This window comes from Protopterus annectens, chromosome 4.part0 (genome assembly GCF_019279795.1).
Source record: "Protopterus annectens isolate FY-2018-M chromosome 4.part0, PAN1.0, whole genome shotgun sequence".
NCBI classification, from domain to species: Eukaryota; Metazoa; Chordata; order Ceratodontiformes; family Protopteridae; genus Protopterus; species Protopterus annectens.
Window position 1 is genome coordinate 1,922,619,943 of NC_056733.1, and position 27,846 is coordinate 1,922,647,788.

Genomic DNA, 27,846 nt, shown 5'->3' on the forward strand with positions numbered 1-27,846 from the left:
TTGGCATAGGGGTGTGAGGTTGGCATAATGGTTAAGGTGTTTATCTTACAAATACAAGGTGCAGGGTTTGATTCTTACATGGGGTAATTGGCTAGGCTTAAAATGGCCCACAAGGGCAGTTAGTCTGATATGAATCTATGAATCTATATCATGGAGCTCTTGTAATATGTGTCTCAGGCTGGTATGAGCCTAGCATTGAGCAGCATTTTGCCTTCTCCAAGGATCATGTCACAATACGAACAAAAGATGATTGACTTTAATAATTGGCCTTGTTTCCGGTGTCATTCTAAGGGGTGCAATATTTGTCAGCATGGAAGCAGTTGGTCAACAGACCATGCTGCTTTGTCAGAGATGATCTGCACCTCTTCCCTCTAGGTTTTCGAATATTAGCTAAAACATTGTCTTCCCTCATAGTGCCTTTTTTAGGCAATGCCAAACTGAAAGTACTTCCAACATAACAAATCAAAACCAAGAAAATCTAAAGCTATTTCTGCTCAATGCTAGGAGTCTAAACAAAAAACTCCACTCCCTAGAAGCTCTCTTTACCCTAGAGAATGCTGATGTCTGTGAGGTCACTGAGACATGGTTTAAAGCCGCACAGAGGACACCAACAGTGTAAGGTTATAATGCCTTCTACACATTTAGGCCAGCTACTTCACAGGCAGGGACTAAAGGTGGTGGTGTCTCTATTTACATCAAAAATAAATATACTTCAAGGCTGCTCAAACAGGACAATGCACTTGAGCTGCTCCATGTTCAAATCACCATAGGTAAAATCAAGTACCACTTCCTTGCAAGCTATATGTCCCCCTCTGTGACCCAGGAAACCCATACTATATATTTAAACTGATTAGAAAACTAACCATCCAATCCAATACCATATTCATGGGAGACTTTAATTACCCCACTATTAACTGGAATCCTATATGACACCAAATGTACATGCACAGAGATTCCTTGATTTTGTAAGCACAAACTCCCTGGACCAGATAGTCAATACACAAACCAGGGGTGCAGCCATACTGGAGCTGGTCCTCACTAATATGGGAGACTACTGCACACTCCCAACTGTAATGCCTTACCTGTTAAGGTCAGATCACAAAATGGACTACTTTGAAGTAAAAATAAAGCCTAGACCCTCGACTAAACCTGGAATATTTAGGAACTATTATAAGGCTAACCTTGTGGTATTAAGTGAGAACTTGACAACATTTCAAGCCCCTATAAACTCTGAGAACACTGCTGCCTGTGCAGAACTGCTCACAGAAACCCTGTACAAGCATGTTAATAGCTGCATAGAGGCAGCTGTACCTATCAGGAAGGAAAAAACAAGCCACCCTGGTGGCCTCACAAAATCAATAGGCTGTATAACAGGAGGAAGAAAATCATGGCAAAAATTAGGAGGTGCAGCATCCAGCAGGATAAAGGCAATTGCATCAAACTAAACAAACAACTCAGAGGAAATATGAAGTTTACCAAAGCCAAATTTGAGGTAAGTATGGCCTCCCAGGCCAAGGACAACCACATAACATTCTTTAGTATGTCTGCAACCTCAAAGGCAATGCACAGTTGTGTGCAGAGCTCATTGTAAATGGAGCCACCTATACTGAGCCAGAAGATATAGCAAACCTCCTGGGTGATAAATTCAGCTCCAACTTTACACTTTTCTTCCCTTCAACCTTTCCACAGGAAATATCAAATATATTTCCCTCTACTATCACTAGGAAACATGTCCTTATTGCTTTCTCTAAGGCCAAGAACACTGCATCAGTGGGCCCAGACAATATCAAAGGATGCCTTCTAAACAGCATGAAACATGTCCTATCAGGACCTCTGGAATTACTGTTTAACTGTAGCCTCCAAACAGGCTTCATGCCTCATGAATGGAGAAAGGCAACAGTTATCCCTCTACACAAAGATGATCTACAGACCCTGGAAACTGCAGACCCATAAGTCTTACTAGTCTTATATGTAAAGCCATGGAAAGAATTATCATGGAGATGATCAACAGAGATATAGTAAACCTCCAGACACTGAACCCAACCCAGTTTGGTTTTGTCAAGGGCAGATCATGCCTACTCAATCTAGTGGACTTCTTTGAGAATGTCACCAAAGCAATGGATGAGGGCAAAATCGTTCACACTGCCTAACTTGACCTGCCCAAGGCATTTGATACAATACCCCACTCTGGCATTGTTGACAAACTAAAGAGGTTATATATAAACCCATATGTCACCCAGTGAATAGCCAACTGGCTCAATGACAGGACCCAGGAAGTTAGAATTGGGGAGTGCACCTCTACAAAGAGGCCAGTCACAAGTGGAGTCCCTCAGGGATCAGTCCTTGGACTGCTCCTTATTTGGCATTCACTTCTCAGAAGTCATGGCCAATGTCAGTGATCTCTGGCTGACTAAATTTTCAGATGACTGAAAATTAGGAGCTGCCATTGAATCTCACACTGACACAGATGTTCTCCAGAAGGGGATGACATAGACAAACAACTTGTGTCAGAGCCATGGACTAAAGCTAAATGCCAAGAAATGCATAACAGTATCCTTTGGGAAGTCATCCATCCCTAGTAGCTATCATATTGACAACACACCCCTTAGAGTTGACTCAGTAGTCAGGGACTTAGGGACTCACTTAGAAAGTAATCTAGCTTTTGACCACCACATGTCTAAAGTGGTGAGGAAATCATTCTATGTTGCACAACTTATAAACAAAGGTATGGCATCTAAGTCCAAGGAAGTCATTGTTCCACTGTATTCAGCATTCATCAGACCTATCATTGAGTACAATGCCCCCTTTGGTATGTACTTAAGCAGGCATATCCAACAGTTGGAATGTCCACAGAGGTTCCTCATTAAAAGAATACAGGGCGTAAGTAAAATGTCCTGTGTAGAATCCCTTAAGGCCCTATCCCTGTATTCTGTCTCCTATAGGCTTTTGAGGGGAGATCTATGCCTGGCATACAGAGCATTGTCAGACACCACTCTGATGGACCTCCTGCATATCCACAAAATAAACAGCACCAGAATTACCCATTCTAAAGATTAAACCTTGCCTGTGATATAAATAGGACCTGCAGGAGAGATAGGTATGTATCCCAGAGACTACCTCATCTATGTCCAGGCACCCCATCCATGTGAAGCAGAGTTCCCCCATAACCCAATTCAAGTGCAGCTCGGACAATTAGATGGGAAACTGGAAATTCATCCCTGGTTTGGCACCTTTGTCTCTAATGGACACAGGTAACCTGTAAATGGTTAATCTCCAAGGCCCATGCTTACACTTATCAAGGGTATCAGAACTTGTCAGAGATTTGGGATGCATGGCTAGGCTTAAAATGACCCTTGTTAACCTAGTGAATACCTATGCAGACCAAGTCAAAGACTTGATTCTTTCCTCAGTATCATATAGGCTTCTGAAAAGTGGCCTCTGTCTAGTATGTAGAGCTTCAACAAATTGTATTCTGTCAAACTAATTATACATTCACAAGCCAATAGAATCATAAACACCCACTCAAGGGATCTAAATCTCCTTTGCAAAATAAATAGAACATGTTGGAGGGATAGGTTTTTATCATGGAGAATACTGCTTCTATGGAACCATTACTCCATATAAAGCAAAATACTTCTCTTAATCTATTCAAATGCAATTTGGGCAAACAAATAGGTAACCTCAGATTCATTAGTGGTTTAACACCCATGCATTTAATGGATAAGGGAAACATGTAAATGTCCCAACACTTCCTTATTCAGCTTATCTATTGCTTACGTGCATGCAAAATCCATCCATCCATCTACAATCCCTTTTCCCATTTTTGCACATGGTGTTGGGGTGTCACTTTAACAGTCACAATCATCTAGAGCCAAAGTTCACATGACAGAGTGGTTAGTCCTGCCATGGCTGATCTTCCATACCACACAATCACATGCACACTCCCACCTATGGCCAGTTTAGAGTGCCAAATCCACATACTGCATATCTTTTGAATGCGGAAGGAAACTGGAGCAACCAAAGTAAATCCATGTGACCACAGGGAGGACATGCAGACTCTGAAAGGAAAGCACGCCAGCCAAGAATCAATACAGATAACCTCTTGCTGTGATGTTTCAATGGTATCCACTGTACCAATGTGCAGTTCTGTGTGTATGCAAAACATAAAGGCTAGTAACTACCATGGAAATATAAGGCTAGGCTTTTTAAGATCCTTACAGATCAGTAGCACAGTAAGTACTGTACCTAGGAACCTATACTACATCCATTAACCCTACTAATAAATCTACACAAACCAGGCTGCTGTTTAAACACAAGTTTTGCAGGAAAGTACTTAGCATAACCAGACCAGGGATAGAACTGGTGAAGCAATAAGGAGTAGATACTTGTGAAGAGATAAAGAATACAGATCAGATGAATCACACAATGAACAAATACGTTTTTGCAAGAAGAAACACCAAGGACGCTCCTTTCATAAAGGTAGATTGCATAGCTAAAAAGTGAAAAAAACATCACAAACATGACTCCATGTTCAGTTTGGTGCTCCCTCAGATAGTTGAATTAAGGAGCCAGTGAATACAGTGAAAAATGAATAGCATACTCTAAAACAGCACTTTTTTTCTTGGGACTTGGCATGATACGGGTGCTAATGAAAGAAATGATGATGATTGTGACTCTTATTTTTATACTGAACAATCACTTGACTGCTCCAATTATCTGACAGGTCAATCTTTATGCTCAGAAGGTCCCAGACAGATGTAACAAAATACTTTTGATTAAACGATTGAGTGCACTCATCAGTTTTCTGATATGGAATGCTGATAGTATTTTTATTTCAGGTCATCTGAATATAATGGATAAACACAACCACTATTTGAGAAAAGAAAATCATTTGTTTTCTTTTGGGTGTGACAAATTATGGACTTTTACCACAATTCCATTTTCTGTTTTAACATGGTACATATGCTTCAGTCTTTAGAAAAACATTCTAGGACAAATTTTATTTAAAGCATTGCTAAGGAGATTGCTGTCACAAATGCAGAGTAAGATAATTTTGATTAATTTATCTGTTTTTGGAAATTGACTGGTACAGAAGTAAGGAGTTGTTCTAATTGGAGAGAATGAATTCATGTAAAGTCAGTGGTGGGAGCTGTATCTGAGTCCCCCATAAAATGACAGGGGGAAGCAGTTTAACAAAATTTCTGCCCCAGCTGCCATATGGCTGCCCTGTTGTTTTCTCTGCAAGATTCGGGATCAGTAATTGTTTCTAAGTAAAAAAGTAGTTTATCAAGTAGTTTAGCAAACTATGTTCATGGCTATGATTTTCCTTAAAGTGGAAGAGAAGACCCTTGATAGATCTGAGAGTCAAAAGGGTAACATTTTTGGCTCATAAGTATGAAATGGAAGTTGGAGAAAGAAAGTAGAGTTGTGTAAGTTAAAGTTACCATAACAGTAGATGATCGACTGATCACTGCTGCAGAAACCTTAGCTATATGGGTTATATCTTTTGAGGGATATAATATTCTGACAGCTTCCAAAGCATCAGAGCACCTCCCATACACTTAAACTGTTAGGCAGCTCAAGCTGATCTGACTAAAAGAAAATTTGGTCAAGAGGCCCTTCAGAGTTTTCCTGCCAGCAGAGAGAGGGAGGCTGAGTCCTGAAAGGACAATGCTAGGAACAACAAAATTCATACTGTGGCATACACACCAAAACACTAGGGGGATGGAGGGATGGAATGAATACTGCAACAGTGATCATTTGATCATTAACTGTTATGGTAAGTTTAACTTGCTCAGCTGTACCATGTTCATCATATTGATCACTGTTGTCGTAGCCTTAGCTATATGTGTAGATTACCCTAGTAACTATATTTGGGAATGGTAAGGAGAAGAGCCTAAGAGCACCTGGATAATGGTCCTAGCTAAGCTTGATCTGGATCTATAGAAGGAGCAGTCCTAGAGTGCTTTGTAAAAGTATGGACAGAAGACCAAGTATCAGCTTCTAGAATACTTCTACAATCCAACAGTTTCCAATAAACCATAGATGAAGCCAATGCCCTTGTAAAGTAGGCCTTGACCATGCCTGGAGTAGTTATGTTATGGTGAGTACAATGAAAGGTAATGGCCTTAGAAAACTATTTAGAAATAGTCTGTTTTAATGAAGGTCATCTCTTCTTCTTAGCTTCACAAGAAATAATCTGCAAGACTTAGTTTTGCTAATAAAATACCTGAGTTGTCTGCATACATTCAAGGTATGGAGTATCCTTTCTCCCTTATTTTTAGGTTCAGGAAAGAAAGCAGGAAGATGGTTAGGTTCATAGGATGATACTAGGCTATTGGCCCAGAGGGTCTATATTAGAACACCGAACATTCACAATGTCGAGTGTTCTAATATCGAACCCTAGTAATCGAAAAAAAAACATCAAAAAATTCGGAACAGTGAATTTATTCCTAGGGAAAAATTTGCTGTTCCAAAACACATACACACAACACAAGCATACCAAACAAACAGCAATCCACACACATACACCTAAACTCTTACACCTAACCCTACACTAAACTATACATACACCACTAACTATCCACTTACCTTAACCCAAACCCTAACCCTAAGGTCCGTCACTATTGCGCATTCACCTCACCCGTGCCCTAACCCTAACTCACCTAACCCACCCTAATCCACACGTCCACACAATCGCACACTTACCTGACCCGTGCTCTATCCCTAACTCACCTAACCCATGCTAACCCACATGTCCACACAATTGCACACTTACCTGAACCCGACCCGTAACTTTCCACCAGAGCACTGAAACTACAGAGGCAATAGAAATGGACAACCGAATTCTTTCCCTAGGAAAGAATTTGGTTTCCTGTTTCTTCGATATTTTCAGTGTTCGCTGAAAACAAGTCGATATTAGAACACTCGACATTTCAAATGGTCAGTGTTCTAATATAGACCCAGCCAAGGGGCCTTTTATAAGCCTATCCAAGATATTCACCCATGTTTCCACAAATTCAGCACCTGTTTCTCCTGTCCAGCAGTGACATGGGTGGAATCTCAGGGGTGTATTTTCTGTTTCCCATCCAGTCATCCAGGTGCCTCTTAAACAGGGCTAGTGAGGTATTCTGTGTGACATAGAGAGGGATTCTATTCCACAGAATGGGGGAGTCTTTGGGACACAAATCTTTCCCACCAACAGGTTCTATTAATGTCACAGACCAGGTTGAGGCCTTGTATCTGCGTTGTGCAAGCAGAGTTTAACTTACGGATATGCAGCAACTCCATCAAGGCCGGGTCTGAGACAGCCTTGTATGCCAGACACAGGTCACCTCTAAGCAATCTGTATGAGACTGAGTAAAGGGACAGGACTTTTAGCCTATCTGTACAGGATAGGTGTTGGAGACCCTTGATTTTCCTGATCAGGAAACTCTGTGGTCTCTCCAGCTACTGCATATGCTTGGTAAGGTACATGCCAAAGTAGACCTTGTAGTCAACAATGGGTCTGATAAGGGAGGAGTAGAGGGATGTTATGACCTCCTTGTTCTTGGATGAAATGCCATTACTTATGAGGTGGGCCATATAGAAAGCCTTCCGTACAATGGAGGCAATGTGGTGGTCAAAAGTCAGGTTGCTGTCAACCTGGGTGCCCAAGTCTCTCACAACTGATTACACGCTTGCTACATTGTTATTAATGTGATAATTAGTGGGATGCCATTTTCCTTAAAGGGGATAATGATGCATTTCTTGGCATTCAGTTTGAGGCCTCGCTTCTGGCGCAAGTCATTAGTTTGGGTGAGGCCCTCTTGGAGGATGTTCACATCACTAGGGGAATTTAAGACAGCATCTAGCTTGCAGTCATCTGCAAACTTAGTCAGCCACAGACCACTGGTTTTGGCTTGCACCTCAAAAAAGTATATCACAAACAGAAGAGGCCCCAATACTGATCCTTGGGGTACACCACTCGTTACAGGTCTACTACTAAAGGTGACTTCACCTATTTTGACTGAGTGGGTTCTATCAGTGAGCCAATTAGCTATCCATCTGGTAACATGTGGGTTGATGCCTAGCTGGGAGAGTTTATCTATTATGCCAGACTGGGGAATAGTGTCAAAGGCTTTGGCTAGGTCCAGGTAGGGGGTGTGACTATTTTGAAGAAGTTGACCAAGTTTAACAAGCACAATCTCCCTTTGACAAAAACAAATCCTGTGGGGTCAATTGTTTGAAGGTTGCCAATGTCCTTGTTTATAAGGTCCATGATAATGTGTGCATGGCCTTGCAGATCAGGCTAGTTAGACTGATGGGCCTATAACTGCTTGGGTCAGTGAATGCTTCACCTTTGTGTAGAGAGATGACAATGGTTATTCTCCATTCGGCTGGGACAAATCCAGTTCTTAGGCTTTGATTAAATAGGGTGCCTAATGGTGCTGAGAGCTCTTGCCTGAGTTCATGTATGTTCAATATATGTGCAGTAACAGAAACCTGGTTTAAGGCTCCAGAGAGTGCCCCAGCACTACCAAGCTACAACTCATACCATACATTTCGGCCACAGAACTCTGACCGAAATACAAAAGGTAGGGGCGTATCCAGGTTAGTGGCACAGCACAATGCTTCAGAGATCATCCACGTGCAACTAACAATGGGCAAAACTGCAATTCAAATTGTAGCTTGCTATAGATCACCCACCATGTCCCAGGACCCCCATTCCACATTTATGGAACACTGGGAAATATAAATGTCCTACCAAACACCCTAATATTGGGTGATTTCAATTACCCAAACATTAATTGGAAGAACTACTCAAGTACTAACTCCCTTGCTCAACATTTCCTAGAATTTATAAACTCAAATGCCCTGGATCAACTGGTCAACACTCCCACCAGAGATAACAACATATTGGACCTGGTCATCACCAACATGGGTCACCGGTGCTCCACATCGGAGGTTAACCCCTCACTGGTTAGATCTGACTATAAACAAATCTCTTTGCATATCCACATTCTGCCCCCACCCTAGGACAAGAAAACCACCATGAAAAACTTTTCAAAAGCAAACTTCACGTTACTTAAGACCGAGGTGGAAAGTTTCAAAGCCCCCATGCTAAAGGATAACATTGTCCAAGCTGCAAAATCCTTTACTAATGCATTCTATGGGCACCTACAAGAATGCATGGATCATGCTATCCCAAGCATAACCAAGACTCACTCCTCTAAGAAACGAAAACCAGTGTGGTGGACTCCTGCCATAAACAAGCTATACAATAGAAGGAGGAAACTAGTGCAGAAAAGAGTAAAATTCCAAGAAGGGAAGACATCCCTGATCAGTATCAGCAAGAAACTGCGATCCCTCATAAAATTATCCAAGGTGAGTTTCGAAAGAAAAATTGCCATGGACTCCAAAGATAACCACAAGGCATTCTTTAGCTATGTCAAGAATCTAAGTGGCAATGCTCAGATCTGCCTGGAGTTAGTGCAGAATGGTACAAAATACACTGAACTGACTGATATTGCCAATATCCTGGCAGAAAGGTTCAGCGCAAACTTCTCCCCTCTCTCACCCCCAAAAGGGCCCATAACCATACCAGAAGAATGTAGAGCTCCTGAAATCACAGACACTTAGGTTAAAACAGCCCTCCCCAAAGCCAAAAACACAGCATCAATGGGACTGGACAGTGTCCCTGGCTGCGTCCTACATGAGCTCAAAAATGAACTAACCCCTCACCTAAACACACTGTTCAAACTCAGCCTCTCCACAGGTTACATACTCATAGAGTGGTGCACAGCAACAGTTATTCTGCTCCACAAAGGTGGAGCCACAACAGACCACGGGAACTATTGCCCTATAAGCCTGACTAGCTTGGTCTGCAAGGCTATGGAGCGCATCATCATGGAACTCATTAACAGAGACATTGGGAACTTCCAAACACTGGATCCTACCCAGTTCAGCTTTGTTAAGGGCAGATCATGCATCCTAAACCTGGTGGACTTCTTTGAGAAAGTTACCAAGGCTATAGATGTGGGAAAGGTGGTACACACAGCCTACCTAGACCTCGCAAAGACCTTTGACACCATTCCCCATTCTGGTATTATAGACAAGCTCACCAGCCTGAACATAAACTCCTGTGTTACAAGATGGGTTGCTAAATGGCTCACGGACAGAACCCACATGGTGAGAGTTGCGGGAGCTAGGTCCGTCTATAAACCAGTTACACGTGGCATTCCCCAGGGCTCAGTCCTAGGACCCCTCCTGTTTGGCATATACTTCTCAAAGGTACAGACAAGCACAAGAGGACTATGGCTGACCAAGTTCACAGACAACTGCAAACTAGGGGCTATAATTGACTCTCTGGCTGACACAGACATCCTCCAAAAGGGTCTCACTGAGAAGGACACCTTGTGTCAAAATCATGGCCTCAAGCTAAGTGCCAAAAAGAGAAGTCATCCCCTTTGGAAAAAAACAAAGTACCCACAAACTTCCACATAGGAGGTAGTCCCCTAAATACTGAAGATGTAATAAGGGATCTGGGAACCCAAGTAGATAGTAAACTCTCCTTTGATAACCACATTGCTAAAGTGGTTAGAAAATCCCTCTACGGGGCACACCTTATCACAGAAGGGTTCACATCCAGATCAAGAGAAGTCATTGTGCCCCTCTACTCATCGCTCATCAGACCCATCATAGAGTACAATGCCCCATTTGGGATGTATCTTACAAGACACCTGCAACAGCTGGAAAGACCACAGAAGTACCTCACCAAGAGGATCACTGGCCTCAAACAGATGCCCTATGCAGCTCGGCTGAAGAAACTCCAGCTGTACTCGGTTGCATACCGCCTACTCAGAGGTGATCTCTGCCTGACATACAAGGCCATGTCCAACCCAGAACTGATGGACATGCTCCACCTAAAGAAAAACATATCCCTTCGAGCCACACAGTCTAGGGATCTAAACCTCACTACAACAATAAATAGGATGTGCTGGAGGGATAGATTTCTGTCACACAGACTTCCCATGCTTTGGAACAAGATTCCAATCTACATTAGGCAGAGCTCCTCGCTAACATTCTTCAAGAGAAACCTTGATGAGTGGATGGGAAACAGAAAGTTTACCTCAGGGATCACTTTCAGTGGCTCTGCTGGACAGAGGCAGAAGGGAACTAATTTAAGGGGGCAGCAAAAGCCAACACATTCTGGTTAGGCTTATAAATTCCTTCGGGCAGATAGCCTAGTACCTACCTATGAACCTATGAACCGATGTAGGATGCAGCCAGGGATGTTGTTAGGTCCCATGGAGGCTGTATGTTTTGCCTTTGAGAGAGTATTAAAGACCTGCTCTCTGGTGATGAGGGGAGAAGGCAGGTGCTGGGAATGTCCTGGTTAACTTGGGTGAAGTTTTCACTGAACCTGTCTCCCAACAAGTTGGCTATATCTGCAGCATTTGTATATGTGGCATTCTTGACCACCAATTCAGAGTAGATTTGGGTGTTACCTTTAAGATTGTGGATGTATGTGAAGAAGACCTTGTGATTGCCCTTAATGGATGTGGCCAATTTGGATTTGAAGCTAGCCTTACAGGATTTCACCAGTGACCTTATTTGCTTGTTCATACAAAAGAGAGATTGCTTCCAACATGGCACCTGCTCCTTCTTGGTCCTGGACAGCAATTTTTTTTCCTTTTACTATAGAATTTGTTTATTGCTGCTGTCCACGACACAGGTTTGCTGTTCCTTGAGGAACATCCGTTGGTTCTGTCAGGTATTGCTGAGTCCATGCAGCTATGTAGGTGCTCATATAGTTTTTTGGTGTAGGCTTGGAGATTATTGTTAGTTCCAACTGAAGGGACAGTGGCTGTGAAGCTGCTTATACCTGCTCTCAGGAGGTTGTAGTCAGTTTTGGAAAAAATTTTTTGCTTGACCCTGTAAAGAAAGGAGCCAGGGGAGATGGCGACTTTGAAAGTGATTGTTTTATGGTCAGATCTTACCAAGGAGGATGGACATTGTAGAGGTGCTACACTGGCTATCCATGTTGGTTAGTACCAGGGCCAGGATATTTTCACTTCTTATGGGGGTGTCAACCAGCTGATCCAATACATTGGCATTGACAGAGTCTAGGAATCTCTGGGCATTCTTGTTTCGGTTAGAATAGGTCTTTCACTCTATGGTTGGGTAGTTGTTGCTCAGGATCAGGGTAAAGGGTTGAATCTTGATGGATTCAAGTAAGTCCAGATAGGTGGCGTGAGTGTCCTGAGTCATGGTTGGGGGTCTGTAGCTAGCTATGATTTAAGTAGGTGTTTTGTCAACAGTTAACTGCACCCGGAGTGTCTCCTGTGCATCATACTGTTTGATCAGCCTGGAGGTGTGTATGTCTTTGATAAATATTTGAAATGCCACCTCCTTTGGCTTTGTAGCCTTCCATTTGGAGTCTGAACGTATGGTAGGAGGAGTAACCTGGTAAGGTTAGAGTGCTCTCCGCAGCTTTGAAACAGGTTTCAGTGACTGCAGAAATGTCAGCATCTTCCAGGACTCCAGGACCAGGAATGCTTGCAATGAGTGCAGTTTCATGTTAAGACTCCTAATGTTTAGCAGCATGACCTTTAAGTTTCATTTAGAAGAATTCTTCACATAGGTAATTTTGTCCTCATGACTTGACCTAAAAAGCCACTATGGGGGAGGCAAGAGCCTTTTCAAGAAACCTGAAGCCCAGAGGAGACAGATGAATGCCATCTCTGGCAAAGCACCATGGTCTATAAGTCATGTCCTCCCAGGCTGTGAGGTATTGGATCCCCTTGGAACGATACTGGAATCTAAGCCAATTGTTAAAGTCAATCATTTTTGATGTCTGGGTGACAGTAGGATGCTTCTTAAGGCTAGGGACATACCTGCCTAAGACACATATTCAGCAAGTTCAGTCATGCCTCTCTACATACAGACAGAGAGGTATGTCTCAAGTCATTCACACTAACATGGACTATGACAGAGTCATAACAATACCTGTTGTTGAGAGACTTGAGTGAGTGAGTGAGTGAGTGAGTGAGTGAGTGAGTGATATGGTGGATTCTAGCACCTGACAAGCAACTTACTGTGATTTTCTCTTTGTCTAGCCTGGTGAGGGGCACATCTGTGTGTCTCACAATAGAGTCTTCTATGACTAGTATGTTGGGTTTGTGGTTGGGCCTTAGAGGCTGTGAGACTCGGGCATGTGGACTATCTGTGGTGTTTGGTGCTGTGGGTTTTGATATGAGTGTGTGTTTTTGCCTGGGAGGTCTCTTTTGTTTATGTATGTTTTTGTTGAGAACATCTGCATATGTGGGAGTGTGTTGTACAGGTGTGGGTGGTGTTGGTGGTGAGGTGGTTGTGGTGTTTGAGCAGAAAAGTCAGAATAAATTGAAAAATGGCACTTAGTTTTGTAGATTCTCTCAACAGCTTTGAAATCAGCACATGGTCGCTGCAGAAGTTTGGCTTAAAGTAAACTCAGATACCACTTTAGGTATAAAAGAAGGATTAGTTCTCAAAGAAACCCTGTCGGTATGGAAAATGAAATAGGGTTGACTCACCATAAGAGCTTGCAACTCAGATACCCTGCTTGTAGAAATCGGAGCAATCAGTAAAACTGTTTTCCATGTTAAGAACCTCAAGCCAGCCAGATTAGCTGGTTCAAATGGATTAAGTGTTAGCTTCTCTAAGACAAAATTAATATCCCTAGGAGGGGCCACTGGTTTTCTCGGAGGCCACTTATGCAAAATCCTTTTCAAGAACATTTTGACACGTGACTACCTTGAAAGAGGAGAATCCATGGGAAGACATACATACTGAAACATCTAATAAATGGACCTTGACAGAGGAACAAGAAAGGTCATAGGATAATAACTCACAGAAATATTGTAGAACCAGAGAATAACTAGCCCTGAATGGATGCTGGTTATATTGCTGGCACCAACTATAAAGCCTTTTCCATTTTACTAATATATGATTTTCTAGTAGCAGGCTTTCTTGTCTCCATTAGTACTTGCTGCATGTCCTCAGTAAACAGGTGCCTAAAAGGAATTAAAACCCTCTTATCTAGACAGTCAGTTGAAGTTGATTGATGCTGGGGTGTATCAAACTTCCCTGTTTATGTGTGAGTATATCCATTCTGTGAGGAAGCTTGTGATAATTGTCCCTAGCCATTTCCAAAAGAAGTGAGAAACACTGTTGTCTTGGACAGAAGGGAGTCACCACAATAATCTTGGGGGATTCCTTCTAAATCTTCAAAAGTAGAAGTACCTTGGATATTAATGGAAAGGGTGATAAAGCATACAGGAACATTCCTGCGCAAGGAAAAGAAAATGCGTATGTTTTCCAGACCTTGTTGCCTGCACTCCTGGAGCATAATTTTTCCTGTTGATTGTTGAGAGAGGAGACAAAGAAGTCTACTTGAGGAACTCCTCACAGATGGATCAAATCTTGAAAGACCCCCTGATCCACTTTCAATTCTTGAGGGTATTTCCTAGTCCTGCTCAGCTTATCTGCCACACAGTTTTGCTCTGATGGAATGTAGGATTAATGCAGAATAAGGTTGTGCTGTGAAGCTATATCTCAAGCTAACATGACTAGTATAGAAAGGGAGAATGACCTGGTTTCTCCTTGCTTGTTGATATACCACATCCTTTGCCATGGTCTGTAACCACTTGAACAGGTTCTGGGGACCAAAGATGGTTCAGAGAGTTGAGTGCCTTGATCAGGGCAAACATCTCCTTGTTATTTATGTGCTTGCATCTGTCTTTGGTGCCCCATATCCCCTTTCAATTTTATCCCTCCTGAAAATGCTCCCCAAACAAGTCCAAAGCATCTATGGTGACTGAATGCTTTGGAACAAGGAAGAAGGAGAGACCTGGATTTAAGGATACCTGCTGTCTCCATCAAAAGATTTATCTTCTGACAAACCGCAACAGTGGGATTTGAAAAGATAAAGGGTGTTGATGCTGGGATCAAAGAGATTTCAGATGCCACCATATCCTTCTCATGTGAAGTCTTGCCAGTAGTATCATGAGAATCATAGATGTCATGAGACCTTAAATCCTGAGGTGCTCCCTCACAGTGACTAAAGTTTTAGTGGAAAACCTTAGAAACAGATTTAGATAAAGATCTATTTTCTCTGTGGAATAAAATCACTTTGAATTGAGGTGTCATCCCAGGAACACAATCCTATGTGAAGGAGTCAAAAAACACTTTTGAATGTTCTCTTGGAATCCCAGTTTGAGTAGGAGATGTCTCACCTAACAGAGAGATTTCAGTCACTTTGAAAAAACTCTGCAAAGATAAACAAGTCATCTAAATATAGAAAAATGCAGATACCCTGCTGCCTGAAATGCGTTATAACTGGAGATCGACACTTAGTGAACACTCTTAGTGCAGTTAATAGTCCAAAGGGTAGGGTAAAGAACTGAAAATGTGATCCAGACACACAAAACCTTAAGAAATGTCTGAAGTCTGGATGAATAAAGAAGTGATGATAAGCATCTTTTAAGTCCAGAATTGCTATGAAACTTGAAAGAGGAAGAGGTAACAGGTTGTGAAGTGACACCATTTTGAATTTGGACACTATCACAAACAGGTTAAGGAAAGAAAGATTTAGAACTGGTCTCCAAGTATTTTCTTTTTTTTTGGCACTAGGAACATGCCTGAATAAAATCCCTTTCCCACCTAGGAAGTAGGAACTGGTTCTATCACTCCTTAGGACAGCATGTGATGAAAAACCAGTGGAAAGAAAAGAGTCTGATCTGGAGGATGAGGAATGACCCTCCTTGGAATGGAAGAATTTCCTCCCATTGCCATCTGTAACCTTCATGAATGGTTTTCAGAACACAATTGTCAAAGACAAAAATGGAGATTCAGGGGGTCAGAAGATTTCTCGAATAGTCATTCAGACTTTTTGGACTGTCCTTCTTTTTGGGAGTTTCAATACTTCTTTTTGAAACCTTCTTGCCATTTCTTCTTAAACATTTGTTTACCTGTATTTTGTTGAGACTTTTTTTTGTCAAAACTGGTTGAGGAAATAGAAAATCCTATGTAAAACTTAGAAAAGCAGGGCTAAAAATCTTACAGATTACTTGGATCAGCTTGCCCCTTCCATCACACATTTTGCTCACCTTTGCAGCAGAGGCATTAAAGATTAAATCCCAAGGAAGAATTTAAAATTTAATTTTTATCATAATCTGGGAAGTTCTGAGAATGCAGTCATGTAAATATCCTCCAAACAAAAGCAATGGCCATAGCCCAGGAAGGAGTATCAACAGATTCATAAACAAATTGTAAACAATGAGTAGTGACTTGTGCAATAGAAGAAACTAGTTATTTAAAGCCAATTTTTCAGGTCTACTTCACGTTGTTGTAAGCTGACAATATCGAGTCTGATATTGTCGGCACGACAATATCGAAAGTGAAGAACATCGTGCAAGTAAATGGAAATCTCCATAAGGGGAGATTTCCATTTACCTCAATGTAGTGCAGTCTCGGAGTTGGTATATTTAAGTAGGGGGTGTGTGGGGCATGCAGGGGGGCTTGCCCCCTGCCTATGCCATTTAGTTTAAAAAATTTTTTTTTACGTTTTTCGATGTTTTACTTAATCAATCAATAAAGTTTGATCTTTATTGATTCGATTAAGTAAACTTTTGATAACGTGATATAGACACATTTTTTCCTCACAAGAAGAAACTGCAGATAAAACATTCATCATACCTTAACAATTACTCAGAAAAAAAACTTTAAAATATGAGCCTGACAATTTAAAATTCTGAAAATCAAAGTTGCAGAACAATATACTTTTTCCTTGACCTTTCAATAATTTCCCATCATTATCAGAATGAGTAGGAGTGGAATTAATTAAGTGCTTAACAGCAGAGGGATCAAATAAAACTATAGCTGCTGGTTCAGGTTCATAAATAGTGCACAAAAATTTAAAAGACTATAGAACCTTATACATCCTATCTGTGTTTTTAGGGACAGCTGGTTATCAGGAAAATTCCAGGCGATAACACACACATCCTCAAAAGTAGAGAGAGCAGGAGGAATGGGTGCTTGTTCTGGAAAATCCTTCTGTTAGAAGTTATAGTATTTTCTGAGGAACTGAGAAACCTCACCGTTCTCCTACTGAAAACACTGGCACTGTCTAGCAATAGTCTCAGAGAAAGAACCCCCCCCCCCCCACAAGGAGAATGAGAAACTAAGCTCTTCTCTGAGTCTGAATCAGAAATCTAAGTAAAAAAAAAAATTAGTCACCCCTCCATTTTCCTGTTCAGATTCAAAATCTTGAATCTCTTCATGAAAAGAATAATCCATTTTTCTTTTACTAGAAACTACTTCAGAATTAGGATCAATAGCCTGAATTAAGCCCTGAACCACACCCTGTAAACTACTCCTATCCAAAAAAATTAAGACAAGTAGATACACGCTTTGTTTTCTGTTTCTTTTTTGACAGGAAAAATGGGCCCAACTGTGTTAATAATGTCAACAACAACTTCAACAAGAATGGGCACAGCATTCTGATAAAACAGGGAAATCTTCTCTATTCCATCACCTAGAACTGATGGGAGTTGTTCTCGCTTTCCCACTGAGATGACCCCAACAGCCACAGAAGATGTGGATAACCAGTGGCTGTAGGTGCTACACAAGAGGGATCTAGGGTAAAAGATGAGTGTCCTGAGGTACAACAAATGGCCACAGCAGAGTCACCCACCTGTGGCAAAGGTATATTACTAGGTTGTTGTGGTGGAAAAGGCTGTTTGCATATTTATTTTCTTTTTGTGGTTGGAAGAAGGACCGGCCATGGGACTAGTTGTCTGTTCTGTAGTCAAGCCAAAACTGATGCCTCTTTCCTAGGGAAGATAAGCAGTAATTGTCAGTAAACACTACCAGTCCACAAGGGTTACTTTTTGGCAGAAATAATAGTAAAAAAAGCACTTTAAAACACTATGCCAGCTCCACAAAAGTAAAATAAACAGAATTTCTCCACATAAAAAAAATCTTCAGTTGCTTTACACCATGTTTAAACTGACAGAAAAAAATGAGCTCTGCATTTTGAAGTATGTTATAGCCTCGAGACAAGTCAGAACATAGCACTCTTAGTTTTAAACAACAGCCAAAAAATGGTACTGCTGAGGGCTCCCACGCAAATAAAAAACAGAGGAATGGTCTAAGTATGTTTGAATACGTTTTGGAAAACTTAAACTGTTCCTCTGTTTTTTATTTGCCTGGAGCTGTCGGCAGTAGCATTTTTTAGCTGTTGCTAATTATTCGAGGTTCGAGTGGGCGGGTACTGTTTTTTTCTTCTTCTACTGTGGTGTTTTTGCACTCCTAGTTTTAAAACAAATTTCCTGAAGAGGAAAGTAATAAAACATCAATAAAATTAAGAAAATGGAAGTCCCCCCCCATGGGAATTTATCTGCCCAACAAAGGAAAGCACAGGCCAACTGCTGATCCTTGAAAGCCTCAGTGGAACTACTCCTCAGCGGCATTAAAGCTCTGAAGTGGTTTGCACTCATACTTGTCTTTTAGTCATTACAGCTTGAGCTGCTTGATAGTTTGGTAGTGTGGAAGGTGCCCTGAAGCTTTGGAAGCTGGCCGTCTATTACATCCATGGCAGGATAAAACCCATATAGCCAAGGCTAATACAGCAGTGATCAACATGATGAACATGTGTCTCAGCAAAAAATCCGGTAAGTGGAAGTTCATGAATTATGCATGAATCATGTTGTACAGCTTTTTAACAATGGGCACATAAGCAGTATACAACGACCCCCCCCCCCCATTAATATTCCAAAACATGCACGCTGATTGGTCAGCGTGCACACTGTAAATCAGAGTTATAGTAATGGAAAAAGGTACGGTCACCTGGACTTTTTCCATTAGTATAACTCTTTTTTTTTTTTTTTTTTTTTTTACAGCAACGGAGAATGCAAGATCCCCATTGCTTGTTACAACCTGTCTCACCATGTTAAACGAGTTTAACATAGCGAGACAGCTTTTTAAAAAAGCAATGGAGTATCTCCGTTGCTTTTTTTAAAGTTGTCTCGCTATGTTAAACCCATTTAACATAGCGAGACACTTTAAAAAGCAACGGAGATCTTGCTTTCTCCATTGCTTTTTTCAAAACTGTATCGCTATGTTAAATGGGTTTAAACTAGCGAGACAGCTTTAAAAAAAGCAGCGGAGATTCTCCGTTGCTTTTTTTAAAGCTGTCTCGCTATGTTAAACTCATTTAACATAGCGAGACAGGCTGTAAAAAGCAACGGAGATCTTGCTTTCTCCATTGCTTTTGCCCACAGCTCTGATGTACTGCGTAAATATACGCATGCACAGTACATAAGAACTGCCACAGAATACCCAGACAGCTGTGGAAGGGCAGCAAGGAGGCATTATACAATGCCATTATTTAAGAAAAGTAATTATTTTTTTCTTAAATAATGTCATTGTATAATAGCAATAACCCGCTTCGCCCTCGTGACCAAACCACACCAACCGTGGGTAAATCCAGTATTACCCACACCCAGGCATGGGTTATTGCTATAATATTGCAGCTCTGTACTGGAACCAGAACTCCAATATGAATGTAAACATTATCAAAAAGTCTTGGAGGAAGACTTTTGGGGATGGTTTTGTAAGCAGATGTAAAAATGTTTAGTGAATTGATTTCAGGATGGTTTTGTAGACAGATGTTCTTTTGTGTGGTGTAGTTACTTATCCATTAAAGAATAGTATTTTCTGCTGACTTAGAGGTAAAATGACATATTACCCACTGGTGTGATACCTGAATTGCATGCCCCATAGATGACTTGTGTATTTACTGCCCGTGTTTGTGGGTCTGCCCTGTTAAACTTAATGTAATGAAGTACAGTGAACTATACTACTTCCACATATACAGACAACAGTAATTCAGTTGCATAACTAGATCTGCCATCTAATAAGACTTCCCTGGTGTGACAGTAATTGTTTATCTTTTTGAAGAAATCATTTTGCACCTAATACCTTGTAGACCTTGGCATATGGACTGCTTTTATTATTTTCTCAAAAATAATATCAGAATCACTGACTTGTATTTCCCAGAACTGTTTCTTGCTTCATTTTGCTTGGAATTACCACTTTTTGCTTTGAATCTCCATAAACATCCTTTTCCTTAAATTATTGTTTAAAAATCTCTCTCTTAGTATCATCTAGAGTTCCAGTAGCTTAGATCAATATTCTTTATGGGATCCTGTGTGGTCACTGTGCTTTGTTTTCCCTTAGTCCCCTAAAATTAAATACATTTCCTCAGTTGTTAGCAAGTCATCTGTCTAAACATCTCTTTTTTATGTCCAGGCCTTTTTTATAATATCTTGCCTTTCTTTTGCCTTGTGAGCACTGCAAGAAGCATACATTTAACATTCTTACCTGTTCCTTAGACTCCTTATACTTTTGGCCTCCTCTTCAGGCTAGTTCCCATTTTTCTTACCTTTCTTTGAAGGCATTTGCTGTCAATCTTTCTTCTGTTTGCCTTATCACTCTCTCGTTTCTGGTATTCATTTAACTCGCACACTAGTCCTTCTCCTTGTTCCTGAATTCCTTGCATTCTTCATCTTGCATTCTAGCCTTTCTAGTTATCAGTACTGGCATTCTTCTCTGTATTTTCCACTCCTACTCAGTCCTTTTTTCATAACTCCAGATGACTCCTATTATACTCCATAAACTTTTCACTCCTGTGATTTTCCACCCTGTCTCAAAACCTTTTCCTATTAACTCCTTGCCTGTAATCCTTGAACATTGGCATTCATTATCTTAACCACATTAGATTCAATATCTACTTATAGTACCTCTAACTTAGCCATTTTCTTGCCTAGGTTTATGATGTTGCTAAGTATCACCCTGTACCTGTTACCTTTATATGCCTTTTTATGCAATTCGTCTCAATTGCATTATATTCTCATTGCCCCTTAGCTTCTCCCTCACCTGTTGTCTTGTTCTGTTTGCTTAGGCAGCATTTTGTCCTCACATTATTCTTTGCTTGAAATGATTATTTTCCTTGAAAACTGAGATGAAATCAAGAAAGTAAAATAAGTCAGTCCAAGAGAAGAGTATAAAATAAAGGAAAGAAGAGCTGTGAAGGAATGGGAAAGTAACTGAGAACAACAGCATTTTACAATTTCAATTAGGTACTTAAAGGTCATGCTCTTTTAACGGTGCACTTCCAGTTTGTGCATTGCTGGAGGTAGAATTTCATAGCCATTTATGGTAAACCCAAGGCAGAAAACAAAAGGTTACTAGAGAACCACAACAGAGACTAGTCTGAGGCAATATTAATTTGAGATGCTTAAATATGATTTTAGTAGTTTCTGTCTATCTATATACTTCAAGTATTTCATTTATTGAAAAGAAAAAAAAGGAGTATTACATTTTTGTTGAAGTTGTTTACTGCTTGCTCTTTAAATAGATAGTTGTAGGAAGCTAGAACTGAAATTATTGCAGTATAAATGGCAGTTTAACACAGAGCAGTTGGCGTAAAGCATCTGTTCTAATTAGACAGTTTATTTGCAGCGTTAATGTGCAGCTCTTTATTCACACTGACAACAGAACATCCACCATGCTTTTTAAGTTTGCCGTAATTACTCCACTAAAATCTTATTAAACTTCTTCACCTTTTAAGTTAGCTTTCTAGAGATGGTACTGCTATATGCTGTCCTCCATTAATTGCTTTTATTTAAAAAACTCCTCTTTCCTACTGACTTCAGCTCTCTTTCACTGAAGATAAACATACATAAGGAACATGTATCCTTTGTATTCACTTGTTCATGGAGGAAGTACAGATCCCGCAGAAGCCTTTAAAAAGTTGTTCATTAATTTAAGAGGCTTTGTGATATAACTACAGAAGATAATACTTACTGATTAATGTTATATTAGTAATCTAATAAATATATTTAAAAGCAAAATAAAAACTGTTAATATCTGTGAATATTGCAGACAAATGTTAAGAAAAATGATCAGATATGGAAAAGAGTGGGCATGGCAAGGAAGGTATGTACACTAGACAATCAATACTGGATGTGAAGATTGGAGGAAGATGGGCAAAAGCTGCCAGCCTAGTCAAATAGAATTTGATACATAATTCAATCAATTGTATAAATAAATGTAAAATACAGGCTTGTGTTTTTAAATGAAAGAAAACACTGTAAAATGTGAACTTCAAGATTGTTTCAACATTGCCATCTGCTGTAAGGAAAACCAAGCCAGGCATTTCAAATGTGTCTTTTGAAGTTGAAAACATCTTATGAATCTCTTTGATGTTTTGCAAGTCTGCTCCAGTGAGTCTGGATGAAGGTTTCATACCCATTGTTTTAAGGTTAAAGTTAAGGGCCAGAATTTACATGTGGAAGGTGCTTTAATTCTCTGGTTTCTGCTAGAGTGTATATGTGAAATGCCTTTTATTGTTGTAGTCTCCTGAGCAGGTGTTAGCATGCTAAATAATGCAGTTTCTGGTCTGGGAACTCCAGACTAAGTGCCAAAATTGGGAGGGCTTTAGAGAGCTGTTGGTTAATGTTTAAAAACTATTGTTGAGTGAGAGACTGAAGAGCATCTTGGACGTCTAACCTGGCATAGCTTATGCTTTATGTATGTAAGTAGGATTATAGCACTGTGATTTCGCTTAGGAATAGTTAAACTTAGAAGAAAGTTAGACTAAGTATTTTTCTTTGAAATTAGATCTTTCCTACGATATTGTTTTAAGTTTCTGTGTGATCTCTGAACTTGAGTAGCATTGTACTGTAGTAGTTTTGTCTTGTGTTTTAATTATTTATTATTAAATATTTTAAAACCTTTACCTGTGGCTGGTTTATGTAGAGATAATTTAACCTCTAAAGTACATTACATATTTACAGATTTTTATGTCTAAGTCACTCCAAATTAAGCTTTGACGGTTTAGTCATGCTACCATTGGATTATAATATTGCACAGTAATAACAGGACACCCTTTTAAGGGCTGTTAGTAGCTGATAATTATTAGCTGGGTGGTGGCAGGAATTACTACCATGTGGTCTGTGTAATAGGGGCACAGCAGGAGAACCTGTGCCAGCCTTTTCCCAGGAGAGTCTGTGTGGTTGTATAACCTCTTCTCAAAGTGTGTTTGTATTGTGTCAGCTACTTGGGCAGGGACACAAAGCACTGGTTGGACAGAGAGTGGAGGTTTTAGCTTGCCCAGCTAGGCTGAGACCTGGACCCTGTAGCTGTGCCAGTGGGGAGTCTTATTGGGGACCTAGTGAGCAAGGGAGCAACCAATCCCAGACTGACTGTGATCACTGTGTGCACTTAAGGGAAATTGTACTTTACTGTGTGTATTAGTTATTCTTTCCTCTTCTAGGAGATGACTTCCCTGGTGTCAGTGGTGAGGATTGAGGCTCCTTGATTGCTGGGCCAGGGCACAGGCATCACACTGGATAGGGATAAACTTGTGGAACCCACAGTGGCTGTGCTTTTTTGTGCATAGGAAAGTCTAAACTGCTGACAGGTTGACATGTCACAAAACAGTACATCTCCATGCTGAATTGTAATGGGGGGGCTGTCTGGTGGTGATTGAATATGTGGTGGCCATACACTTTATGGTACAGCCACCACATGGGCGTGTGACCACCACAGATGATACTGGTCATGTTTTCTGTTTATATACTGATCATCTCTGTACATCTACATATACTGTAAAGCTACACTGGGTCTAAAGGAGAAACCCATGCTAATGGTGGAAGAGGTGTATGTGCCCTTATTGACCATTGTGTGCTTGCCATAAAGTCCAGCAGCACTAGGTTAATAAGTCATTGTCCAGCCAGTGTCCAGTTGCCCACCTTGGGTGTCTGGGATAGCTCTGTTGAGTGAAAGCTGGACATAAAACAAATGAAACTGCCAAACATAAACTAAAAATTCATACTCTCAGTGTAGGCTCATTGACAAGGCATAGCTTGGAAGCGGATGACATGATGGTAAGGAGGAGGCTGCACATCTTATGTATCCAGGAGATGAGATGGACGAGCAGTGCAGCAATGGTCGAGGAGAGGCTTCAGAAGACAGTCAGGGAAGTTATAAGAATTAGTGACAGACTCATGGCAATCATCCTCCAGTATAAAGATAGAGCGATAGTCATTATCTCAACCTACATCCAACAGTAGGGTTGTGTGGTGGGAAAATGCATACATTCAGGGCAGCAGTTGCAGGACCTACTGGATAAAGCAGGGCAAAATTAGTTGATTTTGAAAATGGGGAACATGAATTCACATATTTGGAAAAATAAGCAAGATATGAGGACTGCCTGGGTACACATAGGTGGGGGGTAAGAGGAATAAATAGGAGGTCATTCTAGACTTCTGTCTGGCAAATGGCTTGGTAGTGGCCAACACATGATTCAGCAAAGGAGACAGTCACAAGATCATATACAACAGTGGCCAACATATAACTCTGGTAGACTTCTCTTAGTAAGGAAAAGGGAGTGGGGTAGAATCAGTGGTTGTAAAGTCAGTCCCAGTACAACAGTCATCCAAATGAATAAGCCAGTGGTTGTCATGATCAGCTGCATACAGTGATCCGAGAAAGCTCTAATCTCAACAGAGACTAGTCTGAAGATGTGGATGTTAATTTGAATGAACATCCAAGAGTTGAAGGAAATACCCAGGTCTTTAGTCCCTCAGGAAGAAGAAAAAGGTGGTGCTGAAGAATGGTAGTGTCACAAAACTGATAGAAAAGACGGTTTACCTTTATATAGTCAATCCCAATATGGGCAGAACAGCTTCTGCGAATACCGAAGTGCGAACGTCTCCAACGTCGAATTCCACATAAGCTAACGGCAAAACCTCGCCCCTTTTTGACCCATGGTAGCACTGGTGTGGAGGTGTGGCGCGGCTGAAAATGATGAAATTCGACATAATTTCGACATTTAAAAATGTTTGCGGTTTCGGTTTGCTTAAATGGCTTGATTAAGTGGCCAGTCGATCATGTGTGATCGATGATATAAAGGTAAACCAGAAAAGACAGACTAGACTAAGATGGAATGTTGGTTGGCTAACAAAGAAACTAAGAGAGCAGTTTCAGTAGCAAAGAACAAGGCATCAGAAGCACATAACCGTCTTCTGGAAATTAACTCAGAAGATGGCACAAAGAAACTCTATCAGGTTACAAGACAAAGACAGAAAGATAAAGAAGATGGTCATCAGACACCCTTCATATGGGATGCCAGAAGCAACTTACTCACCAGTCTGCAGAACATCAGTGGCAGATGGAAGTAGTACTTCCATTAGATTTTGAATGAAGAAAACCCCACAGAACCAGTACTGCCCCAGACAAAGCCTTCAATGAAAGATGAGGAACTTGCTCTAGAGAAGTAAGAACAGCTTTAAGGAAAAGTAAGCTGGGGAAAAACAGCAGGCTCAGACTAGGCCATGGCAGATATGATCAAGAGTTTTGGTGAGTTAGGGGAGAAATGACTCCAGAGGGTACTCATAGCAATGTGGAGAGAGAGAGAGAGAGAGAGGCATATTCCAGATGACTGGAGAATAAGCATACTAGTGATATTCATAAGTGTGGGCAGTATAGAGGCACTGCAATGCATAAACGTTCTAGACAGGATTTGATAAATTAATACACAGACCAGCAGAAAGTAAGATGTGAGATGAGCAGTTCAGATTCAGATTAGGATGCAGCTCAAATGAATTGATGTTTGCAGAGAGACAGATGGAGAAAGCACACAACAATGTGCAAAGAAAGATGATTTGACCAGTCCTGTAATGGTTAGAAGTTCCAGAAACATTGGTAGAATTATTTCAGACTATGTACAGGGACACCAATATAAACAGTGTTGAGACTTTCAGAGGGGTTTCCCAGTGGGAGTGGGTGTGCATCAGGGTTCAGCTATGAGACTACTGCTCTTTATACTGGTGATGGACTACATTAGCAAACAGATTGGAAGGTGCAGGTCAACAAAGTTGCTGTGTGCAGATGATATGGCATTACAGGCTGACTCTGAACAAGAGTCTTCCTCAAATGAAAGAGAAATGGAATGCAAAACTGAATGCACATTGCATACAACTGAGTACAGATAATATAGTTGTAATGGCAGCAAAAGTGGGAAATCAGAAGACACTGTAAACTGAGAAAGAAGGAAAGACAGTGGAACAGATTAACAGCTTCAGGTATCTGGAAGGAGTGGTTGAGGAGGTCAAAGTTAGAATCAGAGGGGTTGCAGCCAACAGGCACAGAGTGTCAAGGGTAGTGTGTGGTAGAATGCCGAAGAAGCTGAACAGTAAGGTGTAGAAAACATTGGTATGACCATATGAGCAATAAATGCAGAAGAGTTGAGAAACCTAGAGATGATGGAGACAAAGTGCTTGAGAAGGGTGGTAGAATACACACTGTGGGACAGACAAAGAAGAAAGGACATCAGACCAGAAGCCCAAGTGGCTCCAGCTGTAGAGAAAGTGAAAGAGAACAGACTACAATGGTTTAGGCACATGCACAGGAAAGGAGAAGACGATATGATGAAGAAAATTTGGGGCAGACAGGAAGAAGGCAAAAGGAAATAAAGGGCATCCAGCAAAGAGATGGATGGATTGTCTGAGAGAAGATGTGTGATGGTTGGGCATGAGTGCTGAAGAAGTTGGAGAGTGGCATTGAATCAAGAGAGATGGTGATAGTTGACACAACACTGCAACCCCATGTAGAAAATGGGTAAAATGGCATGATGACGGTGATGACGATGATCATGGGTGGACTGGGACAAGAATTAGACTCTGGCACCATCAGAACCACTGGCCCATAACAAAAGAAGTCATCAACAGCCCTGAAAACACATATATCACCAACTAGTATCTGGTTGACCATGTGAGGATATTATTAGAAAGATATCACAGCCCTGAAAACTCACATCTCACTGCAGATTTGACATACCTAGGTTGTCAAAAACAAAATTTTAAATAGAAGGCTGCATCATTGCACCAAGATTTAAGAAGTATCTAGTTGACCTTGCCAGGAAATAATTAAATAATGAAATGATATGGTTGACCCTGCCAGGAAAAATCAAATGAAATGCAGAAAGTATCTGGTTGAACCTGCCAGGAAAAAAAGGTAGAAAGTATCTGGTTGGCCCTGCAAGGGAAAAAAAATGAGAACTTACCTTAAAATGTAAACACTAATTAACAATTGGATCACTGATTTTCTCTTTGTTTGCTTGTTGCTCGTCACTCATCACTTGTCTCTCATCTCTCCACTCTCTCACTCTCTATCTTGCTGCTAAAGCATGAGAAGAGAATGTGAAAGCAACAGGACTGATCAACAGCCATGTTATGTACTCAGATTACGTGACAGGCTGCTGACTTCACAGTCCCATCAGCTTCCTATTTTTTGCAGTTAAAACCACTATGACTTCTGGGCATCTTCACTGATGCCTCTGGTCTTCCCAGTCTGAACTGTTTTTAAAACAGTTTTTTTAAGCAGAACTTGAGTATGTATGTGCGTTGCTCTGAGTTCCATGTAAAGAATCACATTTGACTTTACACAGTAACTTATAGTACAAAGTGCTACTAGTCTGTAAAAGTTTAATAATTAAACTTTTTTCTTTTTTGGAGAAAGTTGAGGGTGCTGTAGCCAGCAGTCTGATACCACGAGTTGCCACTGATAACTAATTACACTTTGGATGCATTTGGACAATGGCAATGATAGTTGTGATTTTGTAGATAAGGATTTAAATAAAAAGCATTTTTTATGCATATAGATTTGAAGAGCAGTGGCCCACCAGCCTATTCTGACACCTGCCCTTCTGGCATTCACCAGAACTGCCAGATGCCCTGTCTGCCCCTGATCATGATGATG